Raw genomic sequence first — 10,986 nt, 5'->3', positions numbered from 1 at the left:
ATTTTGATGATATTAATTCTTCCTAGCCAGGAGCATGGCATAAGTTTCCATTTGTTAGTGACCTCTTTAATTTGTCTTAAGACTGTCTTGTGGTTTTCAGGGTATAGGTCTTTCACTTCCTTGGTCAGGTTTCTTCCTAGGTGTTTTATTCTTTTTGATGCTATTGTGAGTGGAATTGTTTTCCTGATTTCTCTTTCTATTAGTTCATTGTTAGTGTATAGGAAAGCTACAGATTTCTGTGTGTTAATTTTGTATCCTGCAACTTTGCTGAATTCTGATATTAGCTCTAGTATTTTTGCAGTGGAGTCTTTAGGGTTTCTTATGTACAATTTCATGTCATCTGCCAATAGTGACAGTTTAACTTCTTTACCAATCTCAATTCCTTGTATTTCTTTGTTTTGTCTGATTGCCATGGCTAGGACCTCCATTATCACGTTGAATAACAGTGGGAAGAGTGGGCATCCCAGTCTTGTTCCCGATCTCAGAAGAAAATCTTTCAGCCTCTCGCTGTTCAGTATGTTGTTAGCTGTGGGTTTATCATATATGGCCTTTATTATGTTGAAGTACTTGCCCTCTATGCCCATTTTGTTGAGAGTTTTTATCATGAATGGATGTTGAATTTTGTCAAATGCTTTTTTCAGCATCTATGGAGATGATCATGTGGTTTTTGTCCTTTTTTTGTTGTGGTGGATGATGTTGATGGATTTTTGAATGTTGTACCATCCTTGCATCCCTGGGATGAATCCCACTTGGTCGTGGTGTATGATACCCTTGATGTATTTTTGAATTCAGTTTGCTAATATTTTGTTGAGTATTTTTGCATCTTCGTTCATCAAGGATATTGGGCTGTAGTTTTCTTTTATGGTGGGGTCTTTGCCTGGTTTTGGTATTAGGGTGATGTTGGCTTCATAGAATGAGTTTGGGAGTATTACCCTTCTCTTCTATTTACTGGAAAACTTTAAGGAGAATGGGTGTGTTATGTCTTCTCTGTATGTTTGATAAAATTCCGAGGAAAATCCATCTGGCCCGGAGGTTTTGTTCTGGGGTTGTTTTTTGATTACCAATTCAATTTCATTGCTGATTATTGGTCTGTTTAGATTTTCTGTTTCATTCTGGGTCAGACTTGGAAGCTTGTATTTTTCTAAGAAGTTGTCTATTTCTCCTAGGTTTTCCAGCTTGTTAGCATATAGGCTTTCATAGTATTCTCTAATAATTCTTTGTATTTCTGTGGGGTCTGTCGTGATTTTTCCTTTCTCGTTTCTAATTCTGTTGATGTGTGTTGACTCTCTTTTTCTCTTAATACGTCTGGCTAGGGGCTTATCTATTTTGTTCATTTTCTCAAAGAACCAGCTCTTGGTTTCATTGATTTTTGATATTGTTTTATTCTTCTCAATTTTATTTATTTCTTCTCTGATCTTAATTATGTCCCTCCTTCTGCTTTCCTTAGGCTTCATTTTGTTCTTCTTTTTCCAATTTTGATAATTGTGACTTTAGACTATTCGTTTGGGACTGTTCTTCCTTCTTTAAATATGCCTGGATTTCTATATACTTTCCTCTTGACTGTTTTTGCTATGTCCCACAGAAGTTGGGGCTTTGTGTTATTGTTGTTATTTGTTTCCATATGTTGCTGGATCTCCATTTTAATTTGTTTATTGATCCATTGATTATTTAGGAGCATGTTGTTAAGCCTCCATGTGTTTGTGAGCCTTTTTGTTTTCTTTGTAAAATTTATTTCTAGTTTTATACCTTTGTGGTCTGAAAAGTTGGTTGGTAGGATTTCAATCTTTTGGAATTTACTGAGTTCCTTTTTGAGGCCTAGTATGTGGTCTATTCTGGAGAATGTTTCATGTGCACTTGAGAAGAATGTGCATCCTGTTGCTTTTGGATGTAGAGTTCTCTAGATATCTATTAGATCCATCTGTTCTAGCATGTTGTTCAGTGCCTCTGTGTCCTTACTTATTTTCTGTCTGGTGGATCTGTCCTTAAGAGTGCTTGGTGTGTTAGTCTCCCAAAATGAATGCATTGCATTCTATTTCCTCCTTTAATTTAATTGGTGCTCCTGTATTGGGTGCATATATGTTTATAATGGTTATATCCTCTTGTTGGACTGAGCCCTTTATCATTATGTAATGTCCTTCTTTATCTCTTGTTAATTTCATTATTTTGAGGTCTATTTTATCTGATAGGATTGCAACACCTGCTTTTTTCTCTCTGTTGTTTGCATGAAATATCTTTCTCCAACCCTTAACTTTTAATCTGTGCATGTCTTTGGGTTTGAGGTGTGTCTCTTGTAAGCAGCATATAGATGACTCTTGCTTTTTTATCCATTCTGTTACGCTGTGTCTTTTGATTGGTGGGTTCAGTCCATTTACATTTAGGATGATTATTGAAAGATATGTACTTATTGCCATTGCAGGCTTTAGATTTGTGGGCACCAAAGGTTCAAGGTTAGCTTGTTTACTACCTTAGTGTCTGACCTCACTCGCTTATTGAGCTATTCTAAACAGTCTGATGTTTATTTCTTGCCCTTCTTTTCCTCCTCCTCCATTCTTCATATGTTGGGTGTTTTGTTGTGTGCTCTTTTTAGGAGTGCTCCCATCTAGAGCAGTCCCTGTAGGATGCCCTGTAGAGGTGGTTTGTGGGAGGCAAATTCCCTGAACTTTTGCTTGTCTGGAAATTGTTTAATCCCTCCTTCATATTTAAATGATAATCGTGCTGGATACAGTATCCTAGGTTCAAGGCCCTTCTGTTTCATTGCATTAAATATATCATGCCATTCTCTTCTGGCCTGTAAGGTTTCTTTTGAGACGTCTGATGATAGCCTGATGGGTTTTCCTTTGTAGGTGACCTTTTTACTCTCTCTGGCTGCCTTTAATACTCTGTCCCTGTCCTTGATCTTTACCATTTTAATTATTGTGTGTCTTGGTGTAGACCTCTTTGGATCCTGTCTCTCAGAAGTTCTGTGTGCCTCTGTAGTCTGAGCAACTATTTCCTCCCCCAGTTTGGAGAAGTTCACAGCAATTATTTCTTCAAAGACACTTTCTATCCATTTTTCTCTCTCTTCTTCCTCTGGTACCCCTCTAATGCAGATATTGTTCCTTTTAGATTGCTCACACAGTTCTCTTAATATTGTTTCATTCCTGGAGATCCTTTTATCTCTCTCTGCATCAGCATCTATGCGTTCCTGTTCTCTGGTTTCTATTCCATCAATGGCCTCTTGCATCTTATCCATTCTGCTTATAAATCCTTTCAGAGTTTGTTTCACTTCTGTAACCTCCCTCTGGACATCTGTGATCTCCCTCCAGACATCAGCAATCTCCCTCTGGACTTCATCCCTTAGCTCCTGCATATTTCTCTGCAGCTCTGTCAGCATGTTTATGATTTTTATTTTGAATTCCTTTTCAGGGAGACTGGTTAGGTCTGCCTCTGCAGATCCTTTCTCAGGTGTAACTGTCTTGGTCTGGACCAGACTTTTTTGCCTTTTCATGGTGATTGCAGTGGCTGTAGGCAGGTTGTGGGTGTGTCAGCTGGGAGAAGAAAGTCCTTTCCTGCTTGATGGATGCCTTCCCCTTCTCTGCTGCCTGTGATGGCTACCTGCACTCCTGGAGCCACCACCGAGTTAATCTCCTAAGCTGCTGTGGGCGGGGTGTCTGTCAGAGCAGCAAAGAGCCCTGTGGGGAGTGGCAGGCATGCCAGGTGTGCCCCTCTGTGCTAGTGGCAACCCTGCCCGGCAGCTGTGTGACAACAGCAGCCTTTGGGTCTGGCCCGGGCAGCTGTGTGTTGGGCTGGGACTCTGGTCGGCTCCTGGGAGCGTGTCTACTCCCTCTGGCTCCACTGCCGGTGCACGCGGGGCTTTTCCACGCAGGCTTCTACTGGGCTCTGGCTTCACTGCCGCTGGTGCACGCGAGCCGTGCCCGGGCTCTTCGGTTGTGCCTCTGTGGGCTTGTCCTGTGGCACACGGATCTGCTCTTGGTTCCTTCTAGTGCTTCTGCCCCCAGCATGCTCTCCCACTCTCCTGCTATTGGGCCTGTGTGTTGGGTCCACGCTAGTTGGAGGAACGACTGGCACACTGCCTTGTTCTGTGAGGGGCTTCAGAGCTGCACTGCCTCCATTTACGGTGCCTAAGTTTCCCTGTTCCCAGCTACCGGGACAACTTCATCCAGCTATGGGGTCTCTGTCTCCTTAATACTTGCAGAAAGCACTCACTTTTCTTTTGTCTCAGGGGCGCTGGTTGCAGGGACCTGGCCACAGGTTTTGCTTTTCTGTTTCTCTAATATCCAGCACCCCATGCACCTTGTGTCTGCGTCTGGGTGTGGATTTTTAGAGCTGGTTGTTTAGCAGCCCTGGGCTTTCACTCCCTCCCCATTCTGACTCCTTTCTTCCCACTGGGTTTTTGGGTGAGGGAACATTTGGGTCGCACCTTACTGCAGCTTGAATCTTACCCCCTTCGTGTGATGCTGAGACCTCGCAGATGTACATGTATCCTGGCTGTTGTACTACATCCACTGGTGTCTCTTTTAGTAATAGTTGTATTTATTGTATTTTCATGAATATATATGTTTTGGGGAGGAGATTTCCTCTGAACTACTCATGCCGCCATCTTCCCATGATCTGAGAACTTTCTTGTCTACCTGTTGGTCTTTTGTATGTCTTCTTTTTGAAAAATGCCTATTTAGGTCTTTTGCTCATTTAAAAGAATTGGTTATTATTGGTATTGTTATTGATTTGTTTGCATTCTTTATATGTTTTGGACATTAGCCCATTATCAGATATATAGATGTGATTCAATAAACTGATCTAGAAATCTATAATTCTATTGAACATATATGACCTTGTTCACCCAAAAAAATTGGCAGCAAGCTAAATGTATACCAATAGGAGAAAAATTCAATTAGGCTTTTTATGTGCATTTTATTTAACAAGTTGGCCACAAAGCAAAGGTTGTTAAACTCTTCAGTAAATGTAAAGATTGTAAATATTGCAGGCTTAATATAAAGATCAATTATAACATGAAAGCAGATTTAGACAATATTTAAAGTAATGGGCATGGTTGTGTTCCAGTAAAACTCTACAAGAACAAAACACCAAAAAAAAAGAAGAGATTTTGCTTTTGGGCCTTAATTTGCACACCCTTGAATGAAAGAGATGTATAGATTTGCATTTAGTAACATGTGTTCACATTATGTAGTATTGGATAAAAATAAAACCCCACTTTGGTATATAATGTGATGCCACTTATTTGAAATGAAGGTAGATGTGTGTATGTTTCACTGAGAAGTATCTAGAAGGGTGCTCAGCAAATGTTAATGGTAATATTATGTCTATGTTGATGGAGTTAAGACAATTTTTTTCTTTATCTTTTTGCACATTTTTATTATTAGAAAAATGTTTTTATTAATGATGTATACTCTGAGAAAGTAATCCCATGGCTTGTTTTAGGAATTGCAAATAGCCCTGAAGCCTGCACACTGCTCATTTCAGAAGACATCATTCACGTGGTAGGGTGAGGCTGCCCCCTGGGGTGTGCGATGGGCAGCCCTCCCCTCTCCCATATCTATGCAGCCTTGTCCAGTTAACAAACACTAATTTGGCATCTACCATGCTAAACAACGTTGTAGGCACTACAGAGTATCAGCAAAGCAGACAAAAACACCTGCTCTTGTAGAGCAGACATTCCAGTAGGAGAGAAAGGCAATAAGCAGAATAAGGAATGAAGTGTAGAGTATATGAGAAGGCAGAAATAGAACAGAGTGATAAGGCAGACCAGAATCTGCCACACGGATGGGGTTTCAGCTGTAAGTAAGATGATTAGAGCAGAACCTACCTAGAAAGCCGCAAGTGAGCAAAGGCTTGAAAGAGGCCAAGAGGGAATCCATGTTGGCATCTTGAGAAAGAACATTCTAGATAGAGGGGCTAGCCAGTGCAAAGGCTTGAGGGAAAATTGTGCCTGGTGAGTTTGAGAAACAATAAGGCCAGTGTGGTAGGTGGGGTGAGATAGGGAGGGAGCAGTAGGAGATGAGGACTGGTTGGTAATGGAGGGCCAGATCGCCCAAACCCCTGTAGGTCAGAGTCGCTTTACTGGTTTTGAACAGAGCAGGGACATGATTTGACTGATGAGTTTAAAGGGCTGCTGGGGATGCTGGGTTGAAAACAGACTGTTGGAGTACCAGGACACAGATATCTCTTGACACAGTGTTTTGTAATTTCCTGTTTCTATACCTCTGTTCCTCACTGGCCTGTAGAATCTGAAGGTAAAGGAGTGGACTATCATCCTCTGTTTCTAGTAGTTTTGGCAGAGGGCATAACTAGTGCACAGGCCCCAAGGCCCCTTTACTGAGCTTAAAAAGGCAGGCAGGACACATACATGCCACTCTCATTTTACAGAAGAGAAAAATTGAAATTTAGGGCAGTTTAAGTGATGGCCCTGAGTCAAAATAGGGTCAGCACTAGAACCAAGATCTTTTGATTCCAAGGTAAGGGTTCCCTCCACAGTCTGACAAAAGACAAATACTACATATAAGATAAGGTGGAGGTGAGTGAAGAGCAGTGGCTTGAGTTTGATTTTGCAGACCTTAGCATTTTGACTTCACATAGGGTTAATTATTATTGCTCACATCACATTAGAAAAAGATGACATATATGAACATGTCAGGAGGTGTAGTATACATCGCTCCTTAGAAAAGGAATGTATTATTCTCGTGTATTAATGCCTGAATGTGTAAGAGGAAGAATGTTCACCAATGGTAGTGATGCTTATTTTTTGATGGTAGCATTTCAATAGTTTTTATTTTCTTATTTATTCTTTCTGAATTATTCGAGTTTTCTGCAATAAGAATGTAAAAACAAAAGAAATAAAAATGTTTAATTTTGGAAAGATAACACTAAGCTAACACTTTATGTACTTTATGGTTTCATGTGACCTGTAGTATCCAATTTCTTTATAAATTCTCCCAGCACAGGAACTGTGTTTTATTTGTTGCAGTATGTCCAGCATGCACAGACCACCACAAGTAGGAGTTCAGCTGAGCTTGTGGAATGAAGGCAAATTGCCTTTGTGAACTGTGATTCACATAATCTTCACTGGGCACCTAGGGGGCCGCAGGAATGACTGGGACACTGGTTTTGGTTGAAGGGAGTTTCATTTCTTTCTTGATTGGCATTGCCATGGAGCTGTGGAGACTAAGAATCCTGATACGGAAGTTTTAGGAAGCTGAAATGGCAAATTTACATATTTCTGATGCCTGGTCTCAGGTCCTACCTTAGCTCTCCACAAAAATTGGGCTTCCCAATTGAAGAGTCTTACTAAAGAACCAGTGATGTGGTGAACTTCACTCTGACAATAGTCAATTCAGCCATTTGGTTTTAATAACAGTTGCCATTGCTGTTGGGTTACATCATGTCAGGAAAATCTTTTAAAATCAAGACCTAGGGGTTCATTTGGTAGTGCAGTCAGCTTTTTTTTATTGAAGCATAGTTGATACGCAATATTATATTGGTTTCAGGCTTACAACACAGTGATTCAACAATTATATACCTCACTAAATGCAGTTAGTGACCATATTAGGTCAATTTCCTCATTATTTGAGCTCCTCAAAAAGTGCTGGGTTTTACTCACTAAAACATGTTTGGTTTTTAATCACTACAGAAAAATAATTAGAAGGGAAAAATGACCTTAAGCCATTTAATTAAAATTAATTGCTTTTAAATATTTCCATTCCTATTTTTTGCTAGTTATTACTTATTGAAAATAAGTTTTAGTAGTAAGAAGAAAGTTGTCATGCATGTTCCCATCACCCCAACATATAAACTCTTTTTTATTTTTCCATCTGTATTCCCAGTGCTTGACTCAAATGCACACACACATATTCATAGGGTTAGGCACCAATTTTCAGTCATTTTTATTCCTTTAGCAATGAACAATAAATATTTTCTACAGTAATTGTTACCCACTTGGCTCTGCTTATTCTCCAGCTACAAGCAAAATCTTATCTTGCCTTTCCTTCTTTCAGACTTTAATTACTGAGTTAATCTGACCTTATTTCCTATTTATGAATAATATAGTATGTACCCTTTTTTCTCTTCCTTTCATTCTGCATAATTATTTTGACATTTTCCATGTTTTATGTTCCTTTTTATTGTTGAATAGTATTTCATTGTATGAATATATCTAAATTTCTTTATCTGCTCACCTCTTGATGGACATTTGGGTTGTTTCCAGTGTTTGCATTTTGCAAACAAATAATTGTTTGCTCTACACACTTCTGTATAAGTCGTTGTATGAACGTATGTTTTCATTCCTCATGGGTAAATACCTCAGAGTGCAAGAGCTATATCATATAGTAAATGTGCTTGGCTCTTAGTAACTGACGAACTATTTTCCATTTTGAGTTCCCACCAGCAGTTCAGGAGAGCTCCAATCCCTCCACTTCCTTGCCAGTACTTGGTACGTTCAAGTTAGCTTTGTAAATACATGTGCAGTGGTTTTGATTAGAATTTTCTTGATGACTAATCATTTTCAACATCTTTTCATGATTTTATTTTTCATCCATGTATCTTCTTTATGGAAGAGTCTTCAAATCTTTTGTCCATTGTTTTATAGGGTCGCTTGTTTTATTATCACGGCATTTTGAGAGTTCTTTATTCTGGTTGCAAGTCTCTTATGAGGTATATTCTGTGCAAATATTTGCTCCCAGTCTCTAGCTTGTTTGCTCATCCTCTTGATAGTGTCACATGAAGAACATGTGTTAAAGTTTGATAAGATCCAGTTCATTAATTTGTTCTTTAATGGATTGTACTTCTGGTGTCATATCTATAGAAATCTTTGCCTAATCTAGGGTCATAAAGATTTTCTCCTATGTTTTACAGTAGTTTTATACTTTTATATTTTACGTTTAGGTCCATGATCCATTTGTATATATGGTGTGAAATACAGGTGGGGTGCTTTTGCCTTTGAATAACCAGTTGTCCCAGCACTACACCATTTGTTGAAAAGACCATTTTTTCTCCACTAATTGCATTTGCATCTTTGTGATAAAAGAAAAAATAATCAGTGTCCATATATGTGTGGATATTTTCTCGGCTCTCTATTCTGTTTCATTGATCTCTTTTGTCAACATTTGATGTCAATATCATGCTATTTTGGTTACATTAGCTTTGTAACAATTCTTGGAGTGACCACCACCACTGCTAACCCTCCACATTAGCTCTTCTTTTCCAAATTTGTTTCATCTGGTCTGGGTCCTATGCATTGCCGTCTTGATCTTAGAATCAGCTTGTCTATTTCCATAAAATGTCTGCTAGGATTTTGATTGGGATTGCATGGAATCTACAGATTAATTTAGAGATAACTAACATCTTAACAATATTGACTATTTACATATTGATATTTAATAAAATCAATTATTAGCTCTAAGATTTTTAGTGGATTTTATTGGATTTTCTAAATAGACAATCATGCCAGTATGTATAAAGACAGTTTTCTTTTTCACCTTGAATGCCTTTAGTTTCTGTCTCTAGTCTGGATGCATGCTCCAGAACCCCCGGGGTAATGTAAACCAAGTAGTGAGAGAAGACTTCCTTGTCTTGTTCCTGAGCAAAGTATTAACTACAGGATTTTTATACATGCTCCTTACTGTTTTAGGGAAATTCTCTGCAACACTTAGTTTGTCAAGAGCTTTTTATTAGCAATGAGTGTTAGATTTTTCCCAAATGCTCTCTGTCTATTGAGGTGATCATGCAGGTTTTTTTTTTGCCTTTTTATCAGAGAGAAATTTTATTTTCTAATTTCATACTTTGTTTTACAACTCCTATTTCCAGACTATTTAATGAAGTTACACTTTTCCAAACATGTTTTCATAGTGTTTGTTACAATAGAGCTCTGTCCAAGTCTGCCACGCGATAGTTCTTTAGAACTTCAGTTTCACCCTTTAGAGAAGGTGCTACCAGTTGTGTTTTGCAGTCTTCAATAGCATTTATTATGAGATAATTTGTGTGGCCCTCATAATCACTTTTTCCCAAAAGGCATCTTTGAAAACATGACAACCAAAGTCTAAACTTCTAGGCAAGCTGTACTATCCTCAAGATTTTCCCAAGCTTCTTAAACAAAGAAAGATCATGCAGTTTTTCTACATCACCCCCTCTCATTGACAGAGATGCCCCCCTTGCCACACTTGAGCTCTGACACCCTGTACCAGGACAAGGACAGCCTCTGTGGGAGTACCTTCCTCACCCTGCTTGGGGTCTGAGCCCACACTCTGGACCACCCTGCCCATATTGGAGACCCACCTCACCCCACTTGGACTTTAAAACCCTATATCCCACTGCTTTTCGGTGTGGATACACTTTACACAGCTCATGGTCCGTCACATTGTTGCAGGCCCCCTGACATGACACCCTGCTCACCCTCTCCAGCTCTGACCCCACACCAGGCACACTGCTTGCCCTGTTCAGGCGCTGAGCCCTGCTCTGGGCTCCAGCACCTCCTGGACTCTCCCTCCTTCCACTCTCAGTTGCTTTGCCTTTGAATAACCAGTTGTTCCAGCACTACACTGCCCACCTTGCTCTGTCCCAGCTGATCATTTTAGCAGAATGGTTTGTTAAGAGATGAGAAGAGAAAGAGAAAATAATATTTGCATTGTTATCAAGTTCCCCGAGTGATTTTTATGAGTTTCTTGTATTTAGTCAATAGACCTTACTTTGAAATACTCATTGAGAGCAATGGAACCCAAATCCTTTGACATTAAAAATGATTTTGGATAGTGATTAAGAATGCGCACTGACACTGGGTCAATGGGTAAGAAATTGCTCATTATTTCCTTTTCTACTTTTCCTGGATAAGAAAAATAGGTTATATGCAAGAGCCACCTCATGCCCAGCCTCTCCACGGTGATACCATCCAAGAAGCAAGAGTCCACTATCTGGAAAGCATCTAGAAATAATTCAAACCTCAATTTATGAAGAATGACTAATGGGAAACTACATTGCTTG

The sequence above is a fragment of the Manis pentadactyla genome, chromosome Y, assembly GCF_030020395.1.
Source record: "Manis pentadactyla isolate mManPen7 chromosome Y, mManPen7.hap1, whole genome shotgun sequence".
In the NCBI taxonomy this organism is placed as follows: domain Eukaryota; kingdom Metazoa; phylum Chordata; class Mammalia; order Pholidota; family Manidae; genus Manis; species Manis pentadactyla.
This window is presented reverse-complemented; position numbering follows the sequence as displayed.